The following is a 24,123-nucleotide window of genomic DNA, read 5'->3' as shown; positions in this document are numbered from 1 at the left end:
TTTTTTTTATTTGTGGGGTAACTGTGACTTTTCTTATGGCCTGGGGGACTAGTTGGTCCCTAAAGGAAGTGTTGATGATCTTAGCAAGTGTAGGGGCGAAGATGTCTGGGTTTTCTAAGATTATTTTGGCGGGTAGGATGTTCTCCGCGCACGAGGTAGGTTTCATGGAGAAGAGTATTCTTTTCATCTCTTCTGTGGTGATAGGTGAAAAATGAAAGGGTACTATGTTTTCAAGTGGTTCTTCCGCTGGCATTTTAATCATGGTGGATTTGTTTAGTTGTGATTTTGTGATTTTATCTCTAGCCTTTTCTAATTTCTCAAAGAAAGCTTTTTGGGTATTGTCGCATTCCTGTTGGGATGGTAGAAAAGGTGGCGATATAACTGAGGGTTTGTCTAGGGATTTCAAGATGTTAAAAAGTTTTCTTGAGGCATTTTCTGCTGCCAAAAATTGTTTGTTGAAATACTGTTTCTTAGCCTCTGTTATTTCTTTCTTGTATTTTGTTTCTATATTTTTCCATTTTTCCCTGTTTTCAGGTGTTGGTTTTTTTTTCAGTTGTTTTCCATTTTTCTTTTGTCCCCTTTAAACTCGAGTAGTTCTTTAGAAAACAATTCTTGCCTTGTATTTTTGGTTCTAAATGTTTTAGTCTGCAAGGGTGCGTTTTTCTCTACTAGCTTATTGAGATGGTCTAGGAGGGTAGACATCATAATTTCGCATAAGTCCTCTTCTTTAGAGATGGCGATGTAATCTTTTATGCATGATTCAAGTTGTTCTTTCTTGATGTTTTTAAAGTTCCTTTGCATAGCTTTTTGGGGGGGATTGGGATTTTTTTCTTTAAGTGAGGGAAGTGAGACTTGAAATGAGACACTGTAATGGTCTGACCAAATACAAGGTTTGGTTTGGTAGTTGTGTGGTTCAAGGTTATTGGTAATTATCCAATCTAGTTGGTGTCCATTTTTCATGGTTGGTTCTTTATTTGTGATGGTATAGTCTATGTTTAATAACGTGTTTTCGAGATCGGTGGCCTCTTTGTCAGTTTGATTGCCGTACCATCTATTAAATTCTCCGACTGCTAATGTGGCACAGTTTGGACCTTTCAAAAGATTGAGGAGGTGTGTAAAGTTGTCATTAAATTCCGGAGTGGGAGATGGTGGTCGATAGACTACTAGTAGGTTAAAGCAATTCTTTTCAGTGGGCGAGTGCTTGAGATGGATCATTTCGCATTTGCCACATGATGATTTGCCTTGGAAGAGTGCAATGGAGATTCTGGCAATAACTGCGACTCCTCCTCCTTTTCCAGTTTCCCTGTTGGTGTACTAAATTACATACCCATCAGGGACAGCGATGTCGCAGGTGGGGCCTATGGGATCTACGAGCCATGTTTTAGTGATGCAGAAAATATCAATATTCTCCTCAATGACCCTATCATGGATACATTGAGCGTGTTTATTGAGGGATCTAGTGTTAAGTAGACAGATTTTTAAATCATTACTACTTTTTATTGTGGAGGGTGTAACTGACAGCTCAGTAGTTAAAGATTTATTTTCTTTGTGTCGTCTTTTAATAGCTAGTTCCTCTTTGTTGCTGTTTGGGCTTCTGTCCAAGATAAGCCGGGTGGCAATCGTGGCTTTGTTTAGGCGGATAAGTTTTTGTTGCTCAAGGAGCAGGGTGTTCAAGGGCAAAAGGCCCATTTTGGTCTAATTGGAAGAGAATAAGGTATATGTCGCTAGATTTTCAGGCAGCGTGGACGGCGAGGACCGGCGCAAGACCGGCTTGACCCTGAAGCGCCGGCGCTGAAGCGCCTGACGATCCCCTAAGAGGGGCGCTGGTGCTTCTGGGGATTGTAGTCCCTTTTGCCTGCTAGCCAATAGAAATGGCTGTTACAGGGGTCAATAACGGAGTCCCTAACAAAAGTGTACGTCTTTTTGCACCGCAAGCAGTGGCCATTGCAAGTGTGTACACAGGGACTCAGCAAGCAGTAACAAGTGTTCCTACCGTGCCTAAGGACACACTAGTAAGTGCTTTCAAAAGCGTGCAAGTATGTTTGTAAACTCGTGCTTATTTTCTGTTTATGCTGTCTCTTGCAGCGTGATGGCAAACCTAATGGTGTTGTAGTAAAAAGCAGCTAAGTGGTACTTTACAGCTACTGATTTACAAACCACGCATTCAAGGCTTCATTCATTCCATTGGCAGTAAGAAGGCAGGCAGACAGCAAGTTAAACGCTCGTAAGAAAGTCACGTACAGATTAACCCTTAGGTGTGCAAAGCTACGACCTCCCACCAAGTTACCTGTAGAGGAATGCAAGCACACAGGCTGCTTTTAAATGGTTGTCCGGCGGGACCGGCGCAAGACCGGCTTGACCCTGAAGCGCCGGCGCTGAAGCGCCTGACGATCCCCTACGAGGGGCGCTGGTGCTTCTGGGGATTGTAGTCCCTTTTGCCTGCTAGCCAATAGAAATGGCTGTTACAGGTGTCAATAACGGAGTCCCTAACAAAAGTGTACGTCTTTTTGCACCGCAAGCGGTGGCCGTTGCAAGTGTGTACACAGGGACTCAGCAAGCAGTAACAAGTGTTCCTACCATGCCTGAGGACACACTAGTAAGTGCTTTCAAAAGCGTGCAAGTATGTTTGTAAACTCGTGCTTATTTTCTGTTTATGTTGTCTCTTGCAGCGTGATGGCAAACCTAATGGTGTTGTAGTAAAAAGCAGCTAAGTGGTACTTTACAGCTACTGATTTACAAACCACGCATTCAATGCTTCATTCATTCCATTGGCAGTAAGAAGGCAGACAGACAGCAAGTTAAACGCTCGTAAGAAAGTCACGTACAGATTAACCCTTAGGTGTGCAAAGCTCCGACCTCCCACCAAGTTACCTGTAGAGGAATGCAAGCACACAGGCTGCTTTTAAATGGTTGTCCGGCGGGACCGGCGCAAGACCGGCTTGACCCTGAAGCGCCGGCGCTGAAGCGCCTGACGATCCCCTAAGAGGGGCGCTGGTGCTTCTGGGGATTGTAGTCCCTTTTGCCTCTAGCCAATAGAAATGGCTGTTACAGGGGTCAATACGGAGTCCCTAACAAGAACATAAATAAATAAAATCTGATTTATGGTTGCTGAAAAAAGGCCTAAATTATAATAGTGCTTTTAAACAAAGGGAATCTTCATATGTGCAAATATGAGCTTCCCTTCCTCTGCCATTTGCCATTTCTGTATCAGTGTTTTTACTAGTCTTTTTCAAGTTGGTTGCCTGTTTGAAGTTGGAGATTCAGACCCCATTAATTGTAGCCCCCGTTTTCACACCTCGTGCTTAGATTCTGGTCATGCTCCAGCCAAGGGATATTGTTCTGCAGAGACAGCAAGTCGAAAGGACCCTTTGTTTTGCACACCTTTCAAGCAAGCCACTTTTTATTGTTCTTGTAAAATAGCTGGGGGAATGTAAACCAGGCCTTCTGTGGGAGAGATCTTTGTGGCATTTGTCCCACAGCAAGTAAACAGGGTCTGCCTTGGGCCTAAGGAACTTTTTCATGGAAACAAAGTGGGCTTCTCTTTTCAATTGTGTGCTGGTATTCTGCAGGTTAAACATAATATACATTATCTTTTTTTTTTGTCAACCCGCACTATGTCTTTTTCCTGACATTTTTATGTTGGCAGGGGAAGATTTTTCACATTTAAACTTGGCTCCCCATAACTCTCAGAGAACGTCTCTTTTGATAATAGAATCTATGGATCATGTTTCTCATCTGCCTGGTGCAACAGGGGATGGGGATTGATCTGGAAAGTCTCAATTGATGGGTCAGTCACTTTCTATTGGAAGCAGAAAAATGAAGAGAGAAGATGCCTGAAGTTGAGGGGTGGCCTTAGTAATTAGATGTATACATTGGTGTATTGTTATGCTCCCAAAACAAGGCAGGGTACCTTCCTCCTGAAGGAACTCCTTGTATTTGCTGCAGGAGAGTGGATTGTTGCAAGCAAATTGAATCTGGTAATGGGCAAGGTATTAAGCAGATCACTAGATTCTCAGGGATGGAAGAAGTATCCACTAGGCTAATAAAACATGCAACATAGCAGACTCCTGGAGATATACCCACCCCCTTGAGGGAGATTTCACACACCTCTCATGTTCATCAGTCATATTCTAGGGCTGAATAATTTTCTTTTATTAAAGGGGATCCGGGCGAACACTTCAGGAACCGCACCACCCTGTATTACTCTTGCGTTATGAAGATATCAATAGACATGGCGCTTACATTTTTAAAAAAAAGGAGGATGGATTAGGATGCCCTGCAAAGAAAAAATATAAGGCACCAACTGGGATTACCTAGTACAGTGAATGCCCCTGGCGAGACCTCTCTAGGTAATCACTCTGATGACCCAAAAGGCACATTGAGAGGAATTATGATCTGCCTGGCTAAATTTTTGAAGAGCTGATAGGGGCTAAATCGTTGAAGGAGTTGACGGGTGTTAGGCAGAATCCCGTGCAGTGCCCTTAGGGACCACTACACACAATTAAGACTACAGGTGGCAATACAAGTTTTACCTTTGGTACAAGCCCGTACTACTATGTTAAAGTGGTAGCAGTAGCGGAGCAGCCAGGCTTATCTCAAGAGTATATGAGCAGTAGCAGAGATTACACAAAGGGACCACAATTACTGAGACTCAAGCAAACACTGACTCAAGGTTTCAGGTAAAAAATGTAAGTACATTTATTTTTTTAAACCATTCGTTATAAACATATATTTTAAAACCGTTTGTTATAAACACGACACTTCTATTAATTTAAATTCACACGTAAAATACACTACAACCAACCAATTCACTGTGATACACTCTAACTCAAGGTAAGTACCTTATGTTTTACCGGACCAGTGTTGTGAACCAAAAGACATTACCGGGAATACACTTGCGATCACTTTTTGACAGTAATGACAGTTCAGTCTTACTAAAGAAACCGTATCCGCTGCAAGAAATGTTACCGGAGCAAAAACACACTTAGCACCTGAGTTAACCAGAGAGAGTTGGGGGCAAAAATCATAGCCAATACTTTTGTCAAGGCAGACAGAATCAGAGAACACTTGTTGACAGAAATTCAAGAGTCAATAGGCCGGAGCAAGTGTCAAGTGGAACCGGGTTCCTGTTGTCGAGGATCACACAGTCGGACAATTCACAATTCAACGTAGCCAGGAGTACTTAGTTATTGTCAACAGAGGAAGCAAAAGTTATAAGAAGGAGGGAAGACAAGGGCAAGCCTTGGAGATGAAGAAAAGGGGTTCTCCCTAATTCCTCAAGCAGAACACAGTACCTTATTCAAAGAAGAGGTTGGTGCCACGGCAGTTGTTCCTGGTAGTTTCCTGCAGACCCACGGTTCCTGGAGCTTCGGGACAAAGGTGTAACGCTCACCTGATTCTCGCAGAGGCGCCGGTCTTGACTGGGCGACTACCGTATCTTCAAAGGTGATGTGTAGCACCCGGTTGGCTCTTTGGGCTGGACCTCTGTGCACTGTATGCCTGACGTGTAGAGTAAGATGTCTGCAGATAGAAAATATGGGGTTAATGAACTGGGGTTATTGGGGTGTCCCTATCTCTTTCCTCTTCTCCTCTCCTGTAGACCCCCAAAGGTTAACGCTCTCACCTTAGGTAAGTGAATGCCGAGCTCTCCATCTGCCTCGGGGCAGGGTGCTGTAACCAGTTTCTTCACTGGATAGGTAGCGCAGGCCTCTTGACTTCAGAGGACTGCTGTCCGTCGTTTACTGCACAAACGGTAAGTTTCGAGTCATTCAAATGTCTTTAAAGTCTTTAGTAATGATGTCTCTTGTTTTGCAGGGTTCCGGCGATGGCGGATGACGGGCTGAAGTGAGTTGAAGATGGAGCCCGTGTGATGAATAGAAGCGCCTGGAAGCACGTAAGTAAGCGCTTGTTGCCTGCTTCACTATGCGCTCTAACTGTCTTTTTATTTTGCAGGTACGAGTTCGGAGCGGCTGCAGGGTGCCGGAATACCCACTGGATTAGATGTGGAAAGGAGTAATGGCACGTGAGTATTAAAGTTCCCCAATGTCTTTAAACGCACCTTGTTTTGTCTTTCAGATGCCGGAATGCAGTGTGAAGACCTCCGGAGCGCACGAAGAGTAGGTAAGCCTTTGCCTTTCAGATGCCGGAATGCTAACCTGTTCTTTCTTGTCTTTATAGGTGTTGCTGAAGACTGGATTCAGGATGGTAAGCCTTTGCCTTTCAGATGCCGGAATGCTAACCTGTTCTTTCTTGTCTTTATAGGTGTTGCTGAAGACTGGATTCAGGATGGTAAGCCTTTTTCCTTAGGCCCTGGACCGGATGCAGAAGACACGATGAGCGTTCTGCTGCAGAGGTTGCAGAATAACGCAAAGCAAGATTCATCCACCGGGTGTGGTTTAAATAGCCTCCTGTAGTGCTTAGGTATCTCCTTCCACAGCCACGCCTAAGTAAGAAAAGAGTTCCTGGTAAGAAAAGAGTTCCTGCCTTCCAGAAGAGTTCCAGTGTTCTGAATCTAGGGAGTGGCTCCAGCCCCACCCAACAGGAAAAGTATTTCCAAACAGAAGAGGATCAGAGGCTCAACTGGCAGGCAAGTAAGCAGCATGGTCTGCTGAAGGTAAGTCCACCCAAGCATTATGAGCCCGGCGCTTCCAGCGCTGGGACTGGGCATATTTATGAGCCTGGTGCCACTGGCGCCAGGACTGGGTCCAAAAGGTCCCAATTGGGACTGGTTGGCACTCGGAACCTGGGTTATGGATCTGCTTCCAAGGGAGTTGGGAAAACCCTGACCTTTTGGAAGCAGAGATCATGACAGTACCCCCCCTCAAGGCCCCTCCCAAACCGGGCTTCTCCGGGGGTTTTGGCTTGTCAGGAAATGTTCGGTGAAATCTTTTGATTAGGCGAGGAGCGTGGACATATTCAGCAGGTTCCCAGGATCTCTCTTGGGGGCCGTAGCCTTTCCAGTCAATTAGGTAGAATAGTTTAGATTTGGAGATCTTGGAGTCCAGAATGCTTTTGACTTCAAACTCGAGTTCTCCATCCACTAGGATAGGTTTTGGAGATTTGGTTAGTCGGGTTTGAGGTTGCACGGGTTTTAATAGAGAGACGTGGAAGACCGGATGTATCTTCATGTGCGGGGGCAAGTCCAACTTGACCGCTACTGGGTTTACTATGGTAGTGATGGAATAGGGACCAAGGTATCTTGGGTTGAATGTGCGTGGCCCTTTTAGAGATAGATATTTGGTGGATAACCAGACTTGATCCCCTACTTGATAGTGAGGGGCTTCCTTCCGATGTGGATCTGCTCCTTTCTTGTATTGTTCTTTAGCCCTTTGAAGGTGAGAAACAGCTTCCTTAAAGGCTTGGGTGATTGTAGAATGCAGGTAGTCTACTGCTGGTGTTGCAAGATCTTGGAGGGGATCCAACTCCGAGGTTCGAGGGTGACTGCCGTACAAAAGAAAAAACGGGGTTTTCCCAGTTCCCGAATGGACAGAGTTATTGTAGGCATACTCGGCTATCCAAAGGATATCTTTCCAAGTTTTTTCAGTTTGTTGCAGCATGCAGCGTAAATACTGTTCCAGAGTTTGATTGGTCCTCTTGGTTTGTCCGTCGGTCTGAGGGTGGTGACTGGTCGATAGTCTCACATCAATTTGAGCCGACCGATAGCAACTTCGCCAAAAATGAGAAATAAATTGACTACCTCGATCCGAAATTAGAACCGAAGGAAAACCGTGCAGTCGGACGATGTTTTCGAGAAATTCTCGGGCCAGAGTTGCTGCTGTTGGCAAGCCTTTGAGCGGAATGAAATGCGCCATCTTGGAAAATAAGTCCACGATTGCTAGAATCGTATTGTATCCGGAGCATGGAGGTAGATCGGTGATGAAGTCCATAGAAAGCGTATGCCAAGGGCGAGGTGGGATGTCAATAGGGCGTAAGAGGCCTGCTGGTCTTTCCTTTTGACTCTTGTTTTGGGCGCATACTCCGCAGGACATTATAAAGTCTCTGATATCTTTTTTCCAAGACGGCCACCAGAAGTAGCGCTTGATCTTTTCTGAGGTCTTGGCTATACCGGGATGACCTTCCATTAAAGAGTCGTGATAACAAGAGATTACTTTTTTCTGTAAATCTGTGCTGGGTAGGTATAATCGTTCTTGGAAATACAATAAGTTGTCCTTTACTGCAAAGTCCTTTCCCTGCAGATGCCAATTCTGTATGTCTGCTGGAGTTACAAGTTGCCTGGCTTTATCCTTAACTTCCTCTATGGATTCTGTGGCGATTACACCCAGAATTCTTTGTTCGGGAATGATTGGTACAGGTTTAGGGTTGACCAAGTGTTCTTCCACTCCCATCCGAGAAAGGGCATCGGCTTTACCGTTCTTTGTACCAGGTCGATAGGTAATTATGAAGTCAAACTCGGCAAAGAATAATGCCCAACGGAGTTGTCTAGAGGATTGGGCTTTTGCGGTCTTCAAATATTGCAGGTTTCGGTGATCCGTAATCACAGTAACGGTGTGTCGGGCCCCCAGCAGATAATGCCGCCAAGCCTTAAAGGCAGACTTGATAGCCAGAAGTTCCTTGTCAGTAATCGTGTAATTGATTTCAGGAGGCGAGAATTTGCGGAACCAAAATGCCACGGGATGCAACTGATTGGTTACCGGGTCCTTTTGTGATAGAACTGCCCCCATGGCAAGGCTTGAAGCATCAGTTTCCACGATGTAGGGGAGTTCGGGGCGAGGGTGTTTTAAGATTGGTGCAGAGATAAATTTAGTCTTCAAATCCTGGAAAGCTTGTTCCGCCTCGGTAGACCATTCAAAACGTTTGTTTTTCTTTAACAAGGCAGTGATGGGCTGGACTATTCGAGAGAATTCGGGGATAAACCTGCGGTAAAAGTTAGCGAAGCCTAACATGCTTTGCACACCTTTTACGGAGGATGGTGATGGCCATTTGAGAACTGCATCGACCTTCTTTGAATCCATACGCACTCCGCCAGGTGATAATATGAATCCCAAGAATTCAACTTCAGTCACGTTGAAAACACATTTTTCCAATTTAGCGAAAAGTTTGTGTTGACGCAATCTTTCGAGGACCATTTTCACGTGTTTCCGATGTTCAGATTCCGATGAAGAATAAACGAGGATGTCGTCAATGTAAACAACAACACATACATCTATGAGCTCTCTGAGGACATCGTTCATAAAATATTGAAAGGCGGCCGGGGCATTACAAAGTCCGAAGGGCATGACCTGATATTCAAATAGCCCATACTTGGTGCGGAAGGCCGTCTTCCATTCATCGCCCTCTTTTACTCGTACCAAGTGGTAAGCTCCTCTAAGATCCAGCTTTGTATATATGCATGCTTTTCTGACTTGGTCCAGGAGTTCAGGGATCAAAGGTAACGGATATCTATTCTTAACGGTGATCTGGTTCAGGGAGCGATAATCGATACAAGTTCTAAGGTCTCCTTCCTTTTTTGGAACGAAGAACAAAGCTGAAGAAGCAGGGGACTTGGAAGGACGAATAAACCCATTTGCCAGGTATTGATCCAGGTATTGTCGAAGGTGAAGGTTCTCAGGCTCGGTGAGGGCATAAATTCTACTACAAGGAGGAGTAGATCCAGGTATCAGGTCTATCTGGCAGTCATAAGACCTATGAGGAGGTAGAGAGTTAGCCTGATCCTTCCGGAAAACATCTTGGTATTCTAGGTATTCGGGAGGTAACTGGGGAGTCTCTGAAGAAATTGCGGCAAGTGCAACACCAGGTGGAGGGTGACAAGTAGAGACACATTCTGGAAACTGGACCGTTCTTGCTCGCCAATCGATCAGAGGATTGTGTTTCTCTAACCAAGGTATTCCTAGAATAATCTGAAACTGAGGGGCCTTGATCACATCGAACACGATCTTCTCATGGTGTCCATCTTGACTTACTAGCGTCACCTCTTGAGTGGTATGCGTTACTGGCCCGGAGGCTATCTCCGTACCATCCACCGTAGTAATGACGTCCTTTACAGCCTTGGGACAAAGAGTTAGATTCATCCTCAAAACCATTTCATGATCCACATAATTGCCGATGGCACCGCTGTCGACGTAAGCTTCAATTGCATGTAATCGATCCGGATTATCAGGGCTAATGAGGACCATAGGTATCACGAAATGCGAGGTCACGGAACTGGTTTTCACGCTCGGCAAGAGGACCTCTATTCTTGTCGGGCGAGGTCGTTTCCCTGCTCAGAGTTTGTAACTTTGGTAACTGCAGCTCCTACTGCCTACTTGGCAGGTTTCACCGGACAGTCTCGAAGAAAGTGCCCTGAGTTTCCGCAATATAGGCATAATTGCAACTGTTTCCTCCTTTCCCGCTCCCTTTGTGTTAGAGGACCTTTCAGACCCCCTATTTGCATGGGTTCCCCGGAGTCTACTCCTTTGGAAGGAGTTGGCGGTTTGGAAAATACTCGAGCATCAAACTTGGAACGATCGGCCTTCCTGTTCTGCAGCCTGTGATCTATTTGAACGACCAAGTCTATATAATCCGAACAGTCTTGTGGGGGATTCACTACTTGGGCTAAAACGTCTTTGAGCTCTCCACGTAGACCTCTATAAAACAGCGTAATCCTTTTGTCCTCAGGCCATTGAGTTTCCACTATTAGTCTATTGAAAGATGCAATATAAGCCAAAAGGTCTTGATTACCCTGTCGCAATGAAAGAAGCTCATTGTCCAAGGCCTGCCCCTGTGAATGTCTTGCGAACAGTTTTTCCATACTAAGCTGAAAGGCTTGAAAATCATGGAGAACCGGATCATCTTGATTAACTAGAGGGATCGACCAGTCTGCCGCATTGCCACTAAGGTACGAAAGTACAAAAGCTACCTTTGCTTGATCAGTTGGAAAGGCTGCTGGCCGGCATAAGAAGTGCAACCGGCACTGATTGATAAATACTGCAAACCTCTTTGGGTCACCAGAAAATCGTTCGGGCAGAGCCAGAGGTACATTCCCAGGTAGGTTGATCTGCACTGGATTCATAGAGGATGTTGAAGGAAGATTTGCCCCTGATGCGGGTAACGGGGTCTGTCCGGCTTGTGACTGTAGCACTTGTCTAGCAAGATTGTCTGTTCTCTCCTTGGAAATAATTAGTTCCCTTCTTAGAGCATTCGTTTCCTGACGAGCTGCATGCACTTCTGCCCTTAGTTCCCCAAGTAACCGGGCTAGGGGGTCAGTATCCGAGGTTTCCATAGCGCCTGGGCGAGAGTTTTGCGGTAGGCTTTGCGTTCTGTAACGCTCACCTGATTCTCGCAGAGGCGCCGGTCTTGACTGGGCGACTACCGTATCTTCAAAGGTGATGTGTATCACCCGGTTGGCTCTTTGGGCTGGACCTCTGTGCACTGTATGCCTGACGTGTAGAGTAAGATGTCTGCAGATAGAAAATATGGGGTTAATGAACTGGGGTTATTGGGGTGTCCCTATCTCTTTCCTCTTCTCCTCTCCTGTAGACCCCCAAAGGTTAACGCTCTCACCTTAGGTAAGTGAATGCCGAGCTCTCCATCTGCCTCGGGGCAGGGTGCTGTAACCAGTTTCTTCACTGGATAGGTAGCGCAGGCCTCTTGACTTCAGAGGACTGCTGTCCGTCGTTTACTGCACGAACGGTAAGTTTCGAGTCATTCAAATGTCTTTAAAGTCTTTAGTAATGATGTCTCTTGTTTTGCAGGGTTCCGGCGATGGCGGATGACGGGCTGAAGTGAGTTGAAGATGGAGCCCGTGTGATGAATAGAAGCGCCTGGAAGCACGTAAGTAAGCGCTTGTTGCCTGCTTCACTATGCGCTCTAACTGTCTTTTTATTTTGCAGGTACGAGTTCGGAGCGGCTGCAGGGTGCCGGAATACCCACTGGATTAGATGTGGAAAGGAGTAATGGCACGTGAGTATTAAAGTTCCCCAATGTCTTAAAACGCACCTTGTTTTGTCTTTCAGATGCCGGAATGCAGTGTGAAGACCTCCGGAGCGCACGAAGAGTAGGTAAGCCTTTGCCTTTCAGATGCCGGAATGCTAACCTGTTCTTTCTTGTCTTTATAGGTGTTGCTGAAGACTGGATTCAGGATGGTAAGCCTTTGCCTTTCAGATGCCGGAATGCTAACCTGTTCTTTCTTGTCTTTATAGGTGTTGCTGAAGACTGGATTCAGGATGGTAAGCCTTTTTCCTTAGGCCCTGGACCGGATGCAGAAGACACAATGAGCGTTCTGCTGCAGAGGTTGCAGAATAACGCAAAGCAAGATTCATCCACCGGGTGTGGTTTAAATAGCCTCCTGTAGTGCTTAGGTATCTCCTTCCACAGCCACGCCTAAGTAAGAAAAGAGTTCCTGGTAAGAAAAGAGTTCCTGCCTTCCAGAAGAGTTCCAGTGTTCTGAATCTAGGGAGTGGCTCCAGCCCCACCCAACAGGAAAAGTAGTTCCAAACAGAAGAGGATCAGAGGCTCAACTGGCAGGCAAGTAAGCAGCATGGTCTGCTGAAGGTAAGTCCACCCAAGCATTATGAGCCCGGCGCTTCCAGCGCTGGGACTGGGCATATTTATGAGCCTGGTGCCACTGGCGCCAGGACTGGGTCCAAAAGGTCCCAATTGGGACTGGTTGGCACTCGGAACCTGGGTTATGGATCTGCTTCCAAGGGAGTTGGGAAAACCCTGACCTTTTGGAAGCAGAGATCATGACAAAAGGAGGACATCTGGAGGGGTCTGCACCACACAGGGATGAAGCCGGCAGCAGCGACAGTGAATAAAAGGTTTGCTCCTTAAAAACAGGAGAGGCTCTTCAGATGGCTATCCGCACCACTACAGCCATGTGCAGCGATTTCGACCAAGGAGAGGATCCTCTGGCTGTAGAAGGTGAGCTGGTTATCCCCACCAGGCTCAAGGGAAGAAGACTCCGGACTGGATCTTCTCTGGTCGTCAAAGGGTAGATAGTTCAGGACTGCAGCAGGGCTTCACCGGGACGGGGTAGTTGCAGCAGTCGACTTCTTCTCCGCTTCTCTTCGGTTCCTTGTAGTTCCAGTTGGGACATTGACTTCTAGCCCAAGAGACCTGCCTTTTATGCAAAATTTCCCCATTCACACAGCCTGGCTGCCAATCACGCAACAGGGGGGGGTTGTCCAGCCCGGACAACCACCTCAGCCAATCATGGCAAAGTGCGACTTGGGTTTCCTAGGATACCCTGTGCAGGGGGTGACTACACCCCTCCCTCACATTCAGCCCACCTATACACACAGGCGCCTAGAGGAGGGCTTCTTGGCAGAAGCCCGCCAAAAGACAGTGAACAAAGGAGTCAAACCTGGTTTGCCGTGCAAAGTAAAACACAAGAAGGACTTTAACAAAAAGAAATGGTGAATAAACCCGACCGGAGCCAAAAAAAAAAGTATTTGGTCAAGCAGGTTTAAGTTCGAGGCTAATATAATAGCCTAAAACAATACCACGTTTATATGATATAATCGCGGTAGAAAAGTTACGGTAGTTACCACTGCCACCAGCCAAGTCTAAATGTTAAAAGAACGAAACAATGCTCTAGGAGGTACAGATAAAAAGGGCTAAGGATTAACCCTTTCCAGTACTCCATGTAAGATGGGGTGTACTGCATCTGTGGTAAAATGACTGTGTAAAGTTAATGGCAACATTACCCTTTTCTGGGGGACAGTAGTCAGCCTCAGAAATGGAGTCGGAGGGAAGTCTAAAAGACAACCCTGTGTTACTGCACTGAGGCTGCTGTGTAACACACAAAAGAAGGGGGCTAATGAAGTGGTGTACTCCAGAGTCCACAATCACAAAAACAGATGAAATACAGATGGCAAAACACAGGTAAGATTGGGGGAAGTGGTACACTCTTACCAAGTGGAAAAACAAACTCCAGAAATCCAGCAAAGCTGCTGAGGGACTCACTTGGTAAGGGAAATTAGCCATAGAATGAGAATTCTCCCTAACAACGGGCTAAATCGTTGAAGTTGATAGGGGCTAAATCATTGAAGGAGTTGATACGTAGAGAAGAGGATGCCCTTCTACAAAACCTTGCACTGGCGTATGAATGTCATAACAAGAAACAATTGGCTCATAGATTGTGGATCCAGGATCAGTGCTGGCATTGGGTTGGATGTTCCCGGATCTGGGATACAGGAAGTATGTAAGTACAACCATTTAGGTTGAGAAACAAAGGGCTTAACAACAGGAGCGTCCACTACCCCAGTTCACTGATAGCCAAAAGAAAGTAATTTAAAAAAAGACCTACTCAGACTAAGGGAATACTTGACATTATCAAAAATATTAAAAATAATAAGAGCCCTGGCACAGATATGCTGACAGAAGCCTTATACAGGGCCACAGCCCCTTTGCTGGTTAGGCCATTGGTGGATCTTTTAATGTTTTCCATGACAGACGACGACACGTGGCTACCTCTAAGCTGGAGACTATGATGTCAATTATTCCCAAACCATGGAAAGAGCCTGGATTGTGCCACTCACACAGGCCAAGGGCATTATTAAACTTACAAGAGAAGATTGTCACACTTATTATTCCTGAGGGATTCACTTCATGCCCAGTAGATGCTTCCTCTACCTTATAAGTAAAGCAAACAGAACTGCAGGTCCAGTCGGAAACATGGTTATCAGACGCATCTGGCCAGGCTCTCACTCAGGCTCTCCCTGCTGATTATAATATTATTCTTTCGGACTGTGTACCCCCAACCCCCACCCTTGTGAGGGAGTTGCAGTCATTTTTAGAACTGCTCTTCAGTTCTCTGCGATTCCACTGGACTATAAATTGAAGATGGAAGCATTATTAGTTCGCCACATAGTGTCAGGATCTATTGTCTGGCATTTTTAGTGGTATACCGGCCACCCGGTCCCTATGTAACTTTTTTTAATCCATTTTTAGACCTGGTGGCAGCCCTTTAGGTCAAATTTGCAAACCTGTTGGTGCTGGGCGATTCTAACATGAGGCTTAATTGCCCTCTTCTCCCCTACCCTAGTCCGGTTTTGTGAGGCACTGTTGGATTTGGGCCTCTATCAATTTATAGTTGAACCTACCCACGTTCAGGGCGGGATATTGGATCAGACAGTACCGCAGTCACCTCAGTTAAGCAAGTGATTTGGTCTGACCGCAGCCTTATTGCCTTTAAGGTAAGGAGGTTAGCAGTGTCCACTAAAGTATCCCTGGTAATGTCACTAAAACGTAACTGGCGCTCTGTAGACCCTCAAGGCTTACTGTCGTTGATCTTGGACAAATGTAAGCTCCCCACGGATACAAACTTGTCTTCCCTCTTGCTCATCTTTAATGAGAAAGCCGATCAGGTAGCTCCTCTGAAATTGGTACAAGCACGGAGGGCTCCTTCTGAGCCATGGTTTACCGACCAATTGCTTGTGAGATAAGTTGAGCGTAAATGGTGATGCTCTTATAGTCTGGCTGCTATGCGTCAACTGACTACCAAATGCTATCACCAAGACATCCAGTCTGCCAAACAAGCATTTTTCCCTTTGAAAGTTGAGCGTGCCTTGAATCAGTCCAAAGAACACTTCTCGGTGGTGAAATCACTCTCTTCCATCCTCCTTCTCTCATCAGGGGTCCGACCTTCTCAGGCACTATGAGATTCCCTTTCTGATTTTTTAATCTCCAAAGTGGAAGGTATTCAGGAAACTATCTCTATGAGGAGACCATGTAGAGTGACCTCTCTCTCTTTGGTGGCCTCTGAGACCACCGTACAGGCGTGAGCAAACTTCCCAATCTTCTCTACAGATGAGGCCGCACAAGCTGTTCTTCATCTTAAATCGGTCACTCCTTTTGAACCGATTTCATTGGCTATGCTCAAAGCAATTGTACCAGGCATGTTGCCTATGGTCACTGACTCTGAAGTATGTCTGTCAGTCAGGTTCAATTCCAGTTGAACTGAAGCAAGCAACAGTTATCCCCTTATTGAAGAAACCGTCTCTGGACACATCCATTTCTGTCCTATTTCTCTTCTTCCATTCTTTATGAAATTACTTGAATTACTTCTTTCTTCTTTCCTGGAAACCTCTATTCTTTGACTCCTTTCTTTCTGGATTTTGCCTGGGAGGTGGCACAGAGACTGTCCTGGTGTCTGTGGTTGATGATCTGACTATGCTTGTGGATCAGGGTGGAGTAGGGCTCTGATTTTGTTAGATTTGTCAGCGGCCTTCCACATTGTCGATCCCTCCATCCTGCTCTCCTGGCTAGGAATGGCAGGTCTCTCCAGGTCCGTCCTGGCGTGGTTCACTTCTTTTTCTTCCTGAGTGGAGCCAATCACTGTTACTTTCACCTTTTCTACCTTCTGCATGTGCTCTCCCTTGTGGTGTTCCTCAAGGCTCTGCCCTTGTCCCCCGTGTTTTTTAATATCTATGTTCAGCCGCTAGTTCACCTCATCCGTTCCCATTCGTTTCGTTGTTACTCTTATGTCAATGACACCCAGGTTCTAGTCCGATTGGACCAGGCAGGGAGGTTGTCAGAGCTGCGTGAATGTCTCTCTGCAGTGGGAGAGTGGATGAGTGCAAACTGGCTTAAACTGAACGGGCACAAGACAGAAGTCCTGGTGGTGGGTTCTCCTTCTAGTACTGTTCTTTGGACTCCTTCCCTTTGCCCTACCACGCTTGGTGATCTTCCTGTCCCCGTGACGGTGGTCATAAATTTGGGGGTGCTTCTTTCATCTTCGCTTTCCATGTCTCTGCAGGTTTGTAAGATGGGGCCCTTTCTGCTTAGAGTTCCCTGGAAGGTACTCCCCTTCCTCCCTTCTCACCTGCAGCCGCTGGTAGCGGCCTCTCTGATTACTAGCTGTGTAGACTACTGTAATGCTTTGTATCTGGCCCAACCTTTGGGTTCCATTCATCGGTTACAGCTGCTGCAGAATTTGGCAGCACGAGTGGCTACCAATTCACTGTATGGAGCCCACATTAGTCCTGTGCTACAGTCTCTGCATTGGCTCCCGATACCTCAGAGAATTACATTTAAATCGCTATGTCTGGTTCACTGGGCTTTTTATGGACAGGGATCTGAATATCTCAGGGAAAACTTCCATCGCTACATCCCGGTTAGACTGCTTCGCTCTAGTTAGGCCAATTTATTGGCCATTGCTAAAATCAGACTGTCCTGAGTGGGAGGTCGAGCTTTTTCATCCGCAGCCGCCAAATTGTGGAATGAACTGCCTGTGGTTTTGAGAGGGATGGACAATCATCTCTTCCGGCGGGCTCTGAAGATTCTTCTGTTTTAGCTGCTGCTGCTGGCTCTGATTTCGGAATCTTTGCACCAAGATGGCTTCTGGGTGAACGTGTGCACTAGAAATGTCAGTAACATAAGATAACAGTCCTACTTTTGATCCTTGACGAAGAAGAACGTTTGATAAGGAAGACTGTTTCTTTTAGAAATTACTCTCCAGAAATCTATTCTTAGCCCCAATGTAACACGTGTTATTACGACAAACTATAAAATCCATCGTCACACATAGTGATCATGGTGCATGAACAGAGAAAATTGCTCTGGGAAGAGATACACGTCAGTGGTGCCCTCTATTGCCCCTTTTCTGCACTCTCAATGGAGGCTTTAGCAAAATTGATAGGGACACACTATGAATTCAGGGCAGTTGGAGGTACCTAGCATAAAAGCTGATCGAAACGCTTATTGAGTTGGATAAGTTCAGGGAGGTCTCAGTATGTAAAATTAATACAGTAACATTGGGATTCCTTAACTTGAGACTCACAGAAAGGAAAAAAAAGAGTTGGAGGCTCTACATCCTGTTCAGTGGGCCAAGAAATCCATATGCTATTTTGAAGTCAATATAACACTGATATGTTGAAACTTTGCTAGGCACCCCTCACACCCCCCACCTGGTTTTAGCTTGATTAAATTAGATCTTGGCAGTTGGAAAGGACTGTGTTTATCGTGGCTAAGTAGATTCTCAGTTAAAAAGATGAACATTCTACCTCAATCGCACATGAACTGGGAACGCATTGTGGCTTGGGGAAAATACCCTACCTGCCAAGATTCCCAGTTCCATGTGTGACACCTCAAACCAGTCCTGGTTTTTTATTCCAATTGCTTGCTGGAACTTGTAATTTGTGTTTTCCCATTGTAAGGATGTTCCTACAAGTCCCATCATGTCGTGTGAAAAGAGTCCTGCATGGAAATGGGAAATTTGGCAGCTATGCCCCTGCCCACTGGTGCTCCTGGTGCATCCTGGCAGGTTCCCTGTCCCTCTCTGAAGGAAAAACCTCTATTGCACCCAATCAGAGCTCCAGGGTGGCTGAGGGTGCTGCCTCTGCCCTTGGGCACCTGCCTCGCATGCAGGTTGACCTTTCCCCTGCCCAGCGGAGGTACCCGCGTGCCTCCCCTGAGTGAAAAGCTCTAACATACCCAGGCCAGAGCTCCAGAACAGTTGGGGGGCTGCCCCTTCCCTTGAAGCCTTCCTCCCACCGGTGTCAGCAGTCCCATTGCCCAGCAGAGGTCCCTGCTTACCCAGGTGGGGGCCCCCTCCTTCCCCAGAGGGAAAGGTTCTAGTGCACCTGCCAAAGCTCCAGGATGACCGAGGGTGCTGGGCCTGCCCTTGGACACCTGCCTCCCATGTGGGTCATCCTCCCTACCGCCTAGCGGAGGTCCCTGTGATCCGACAGGGGTCAGCGCCCTGCACGGTGCGTAGAGCACTAACGCCCCAGCCAGAGTTCCAGGAGAGCTGGGGGTGCTACCCCTGCACGCTTGCCTCCCTCTAAAATCAGCTGTCACCCTGCCAAGCAGAGGTCTTTGGGCGCCCCAGAAGGGACCACGTCCATACCCGGAAGAAAATGCTCTAATGCAGCCAGGCCAGATCTCCAGGGTGGCCAGGGTGCTGCCCCTGCCTTTGGACACCTGCTTCCCACGTGTGTCGACCACCCCACTGACCAGTGGAGGTCCCTGCATGCCCTGAAGGGGGTCCGTCCCTCCCTGGAGGGAAAAGCTCTAATATGCACAGCTCCAGGATGGCCAGGGGTGCTGGCCCCACACCTGGGTGCCTGCCTCACATGTGGGTCAGCCTCCCTCCTGACCAGCGGAGATCCCTTCGCCCCGGCGGAGGCCCCTGCTCTCCATGGAGGTAAAAGCTGTAATGCATCCGGCCAGAGCTCCAGGACTCTTGGAGGTGCTGCTCCTGCCCTTGGTCACCTGCCTCCCACTCGGGTTGGCTGCTCCCCTGCCCAGCAGAGGTCCCTGTGCATGCTGCATCCCTCCCCGCGGAAAAAGCTCTAATGCGCCCTGGCCAGAGCTCTGGGGGAGTGCTGGTCCTTTGCCCAAGGGCTATATGCCCTTGGGCAAAGGACCAGCATTCTGGCGGTGGTCAGCGGGGCAGACGTAGAGGACTGGAATGGTGGGCTCAGACTGCAAGGCACAGCGGCCCTCGCAAAGAGTCGCAACGACGTCTGTGGGACTTGCAGCTGCAGTGTAGGTGATCGCTGTGGGCGCTGCAGCCACGGCGGCCTCCGTAGATGCGGCCATCTTGTCTTTGCGCATGCACGAAAAGGCCAGCTCACTGGCTCCGCGCATGCACAGAGTGGAAAACATTCACCATTGCGTTGGCAACTTCCTTGGGGACGCTTCAGCCTCGTTCCTGTGCCAGCCGGGTATTCATAGCTCTCAACCATTTGTGTCGCAAAGGCGGGTGAAATCACCCGATTTTGATTTTGGCGGGTCATAGCTCTCAACCATTTGTCTCGCAAAGGCGGGTGAAATCACCCGATTTTGTTTCTGGCGGGTGAGACGTCCATTGGAATGAATGGGTGTGCAGGAGACTTGGCGGGTGAGTCAGCCCTTTGCAAGGCGGGTGACACCCGCCAAAAGCGGGTGAGTTGAGAGCTATGGCGGGTGAGACGCTCATTGGAATGAATGGTTGTGCCGGAGGCTTGGCGGGTGAGTCAGCCCTTTACAAGGTGGGTGACACCCGCCAAAAGCGTGTGAGTTGAGAGCTATGGGTATTTAAATCACTGGTAACTGAAGAGAGTTATTGGCTCTTGCTAGTCTTTGAGAACAACATTGTTGGAAAAACAGATCACTCAGCAATAGAAGCTTCTCCAGCAGCATCATCTAGGAAAGTGGCCTTCATTTAAACAACAAACATATGAGATATAAAATGAATTCCTGTTTAAAATATTGTATGGGTTGCATTAATTTTACATACAATTCAATAAAACGGTATTTAAATTGTAATTATTCAATTATTTTGGAACGGCTACGTAGTGTGGGTTGGCAGTAGAGGAACAACGTGGGGGCATATTCTGCCTGGTGTTATGCCCGGAGGGCAATATTGTCTAGAAACTGCAGTGGCCCCTGGGATATAGTTGCTGCCCAGGTATGCATTACCCGAAAAACTGAACACAGTGCAGGGAGCGAGTAAGTATACCTGTGAGAATGGTTTTGAGTAATATGCTATTGAAAAGTGGTGGTGGTGTACTAAGTTATACGTGCGCTTTGAGTATATCTTGTCAGTTCCTTGTAGCTAGGTAGTAATGATGAATGGAATAATTTGCTGATAGAGGGTCTTGCGCAGGATTATCCATAGAGTTCTAACAAAGAGCTCCCGGGAGAACGTTCTATACCCTAATGAAAGCAGTCTTCGTAGCTCCCAACCTTTTTTGTCATCAAGGCGGGTCAAAACACCCGATTTTTCTTTTTGGCGGGTGAGAGCCCATAGAAGTGAATGGGCATGAGGGACTTGGCGGGTGATGCAGCTGCTTTCAGGCCGGGTGACACCCGCCCAAAGCGGGTGAGTCGAGAGCTATGTAGTCTTGCAGTGGTAGACCAGTTAGTGATGGATTTATATAATTAATACAACGCGGATGTAATGAAAGATTCGCCTAGTAGTCCAACACCCCCATCCTCTCGGCTAGACCTGCAACTGCAAGCTGTACACAAAGGTTCTGACTTTCATGTTACAGACGTCCTCTGTGTATCTTCCCCTGTATTGGAATTCTGTGGGTACCATTGGAAGCAACCGCCCCGCTTTTCAGTTTCCATCACTGATATGGACAATCAGGTAAGCACTGCTTTTTAAATTTGAAAAGGGTTTTGTCCTTCTTCGATTTCCAATTGGGAAGACGTCTCATTGTAGGAGGTAACTGCTAGCTCGTTTCTGTCAGGGATATCGCCGTTTTGCTCTCTGGTATTTCCCGTGTAACAGTTGTCGGTTCAACAGAGTTGGTCGGGTCTGCTGACACGAGCAGTCCCTAAGGACAACTCGTGTTTCTTTTGTATGTTCCCAGTATGGGGAAGTCATGGCACACAGTGTGACGATTCGTTCTGTACCTTGTAAGAGAGCTGCCCAACAGCATGATTTCTATGTTTATAAGCGTGCGCGCATCATGGAATTGTTTTAAGAGTAGGTTGGAATGTATTTCGGATAAGACAAAGTGATCCAGCTATACTACAGAAAGAACAGCAATACATTGAGTCATATTAATCAGACTAAGTTGCTAGGGGGAATAGGCGCATTCTTTGTACTTATGAGAGAACTCCTACAACTCATGCCATCAGCGCTCCCATATGGTCTAGCGGTTAGGATTCCTGGTTTTCACCCAGGCGGCCCGGGTTCGACTCCCGGTATGGGAACAGCAGATATTTTGAGTTGAAATGCAAGGTTAGGAGCGTTGTATATAAATCGTCATTCTAAATGCAAAAATTATAGCTTACACTATTGACACACTGGGATTTTGGGGGCACTATGTGTTTTTTTGCAAAAGTGTTTTATTATTCCAGTATTGTCTTTTAAACAACTCAGATCTATTTGAAATTCATTATTTTGAGACATACTAAAACAGATTTATTTCAAAAACTTCTTAATAACCCCAGTACTGTCTGTTAAAGAAGTCAGATCTATTTGAAATTCTCCGTTTGAGGCGTATCAAACGAAGCAAGCAAAGCGTAAGCATTTTGACGAGCCTTCGGCTTGGCATACACAGAATTCAATGGGGCGCCCTCTTTCGTCCCCTCTCTTACGGCTGTTATGGCACGGTGGATGTGCTGCTTGTATATCATTTTTACTATTGTTCTGATAGAAGTCGGGAGGGGAAACATTCTGGAAAAGGAAGCATGAAATATTCATAACATGCCAGTAGGTGGCAGGCATTTGCTATCGTTAGGTACTAGAAATCAAATGTAAAGTTATTTGTAGCGCTTCCCATATGGTCTAGCGGTTAGGATTCCTGGTTTTCACCCAGGCGGCCCGGGTTCGACTCCCGGTATGGGAAAGTCACTTTTTTTCATTACATTTTTGTTAATTATTTCTATAGGACATTTTCCGTTAAATAATAGCTACAACTAGAGCAAGTACTACTAAAAACAAAAAAATACTAAAAGTACTTTGTTGTCATTCCTTGAAGGTTGAGATTAATACGGTCACTCCCTCATTTGGGGTATGGTATTGGACACATTTTTACTCCATCTCATTGCTTCTCAAATACCTCAATTAAGTATCCCCCCCTATCAAATTTGAAAGAGGCTATCTTTGTAAACAGAAACAATGCCAGCTCTGACTGCCAATCCTACCATCCAACCTCTGGAACGGTTAATTGGGAGATTCTGAACCAGGAAGAGGGAGGGTTCACGCCCTGCCACAAACCTCACACCCCTTAACCCCCCTGCAACGCCCCTATTAGCTTGCATTCAAGGAAAGTACATTTTAGGTGGGAGAATGTCTCACTGTAGCCTAATCTTCCAATTGCATTCTATTCAAGCTTGCACATTGGTTGTATGCAATATAAACACTGGAAATAGCATCAGTGGTGACTCGATATTATTTTTAAAGGCACGAAACACCCTCCGAAACACACTCGGGGAGAGATTTGGTTATAGTTCATAGTTCCACCTGAAGTGTTATTTTGAATATATTTTTAACACGCATGAACACTTCGTGGGGTCCACTTAATTTAGCGTGGAGACTGTTCGTTATTCGGGTACCATTAAATGTGTGGCCTCAAAAATCATTTCTTCTGGGGTATCCCTCGTAACGTGTGTGGGCTTCTGTCATTAGGCATGGGGTGCTGGTTCTTCTGCCCATCTGGGGGTAAGGCTAGGGGTTAGTGTCTCAGAGGGTGTTGGGGCCACATTTCAGAGAGGAACTGTTTCCATAGGTCATGAGACCTTTATTATTTTATTGACCTTTACAAGAAGTGTGTGGTCCCCAAGTCATGGATCACTCTTTAATTAAAAAAGATTTCATAAAAACCAAGGCCATTTTTCTGATCTCCCTTTAGATGATCTTTTTTTGTGTTTGATCTGGCTTTTTTTCTCTTCCAGTATTTTCTTTTTGGTCTATATTCCTTAATAATTCACCACTCCATTTTGATTCTGGTATGGGAGTCCGTAGAACAGCGGGACTTTTAGGAGGATCCTTCCTCCACAACTCAGTGTTGCTTGATCTTTTATTTAGGGCGGGTATCCCGGCTGGTTTCTTGGGATAGCCTTAGCTAAAAAGTGGTCAACCTGTTTCGATAATTGTAATTCATCATCTTCTTCAGGACCGGGGTTTCTAGCCTGCCTCAGTGAGATCAGGGAGTGGATGGGGTCGGAGAGGTCGTCATCCCATCTACCTGAGGAGAGAAAAAACAGAAATTGGTCTTGCATTCGTGAGGTCGTATTTCCTTAGTATGGGTAAATACATAGTTGGTGTACTAGTGGTTTTAACCTTCTTTTAATTATTTTAAATGAGTATAGACAGCCTTGAAAAATTTGGCGGGGGGACACTTCTCTAACTTACACCAGGGTATGGTCGTTACCTTCCGTGCAGCTCTGCTGGTCAGATGCTGTCTGCCTTTTGTTACTTCTATGTGGCTGGAAGGTTAAGTCTGTAGTATCCTGAAAGACACAATAGGATTGGGTGTCAGGACATTGTCTCGAGGCATGGTCTCATGCTAACTGATTCCATGTTAGGGCGTGCTGGGTGGATGCGGTTGGTCTACGGTGCCCCGGGGGAAGGGGGGCATCTATTTTTTTGCATGTGCGGCAATATCCATGAGGCAGTTGGGAGCTGACCCATAGCCCGCGTGGGCACAACATAGGTGGTTTTTGTTCAGACCTGCATGTTAATTAGACTCATGTTAGGGCACGCTGGGTGGATGTGCTTGGTCTATGGTGCCCATAGGGGGG

General features: G+C 46.5%; 2 non-coding genes across 2 annotated transcripts; both read left to right on the top strand.

Annotated features, from left to right (window-relative positions):
• Positions 1-21,516: 21,516 nt before the first annotated feature.
• On the top strand, positions 21,517-21,588 carry TRNAE-UUC (transfer RNA glutamic acid (anticodon UUC)). The gene has a single exon. It is a non-coding gene; the product is annotated as a tRNA-Glu (tRNA).
• A 566-nt stretch (positions 21,589-22,154) lies between these two features.
• TRNAE-UUC (transfer RNA glutamic acid (anticodon UUC)) lies at positions 22,155-22,226 on the top strand. Its single transcript has one exon. It is a non-coding gene; the product is annotated as a tRNA-Glu (tRNA).
• The last annotated feature ends 1,897 nt before the right edge of the window (positions 22,227-24,123 follow it).

The sequence above is a fragment of the Ambystoma mexicanum genome, chromosome 2q, assembly GCF_040938575.1.
Source record: "Ambystoma mexicanum isolate Mex_15411 chromosome 2q, UKY_AmexF1_1, whole genome shotgun sequence".
NCBI lineage: Eukaryota > Metazoa > Chordata > Amphibia > Caudata > Ambystomatidae > Ambystoma > Ambystoma mexicanum.
Note: the sequence above shows the minus strand (reverse complement) of the source record. Positions and strands in the feature narration are given on the sequence as shown.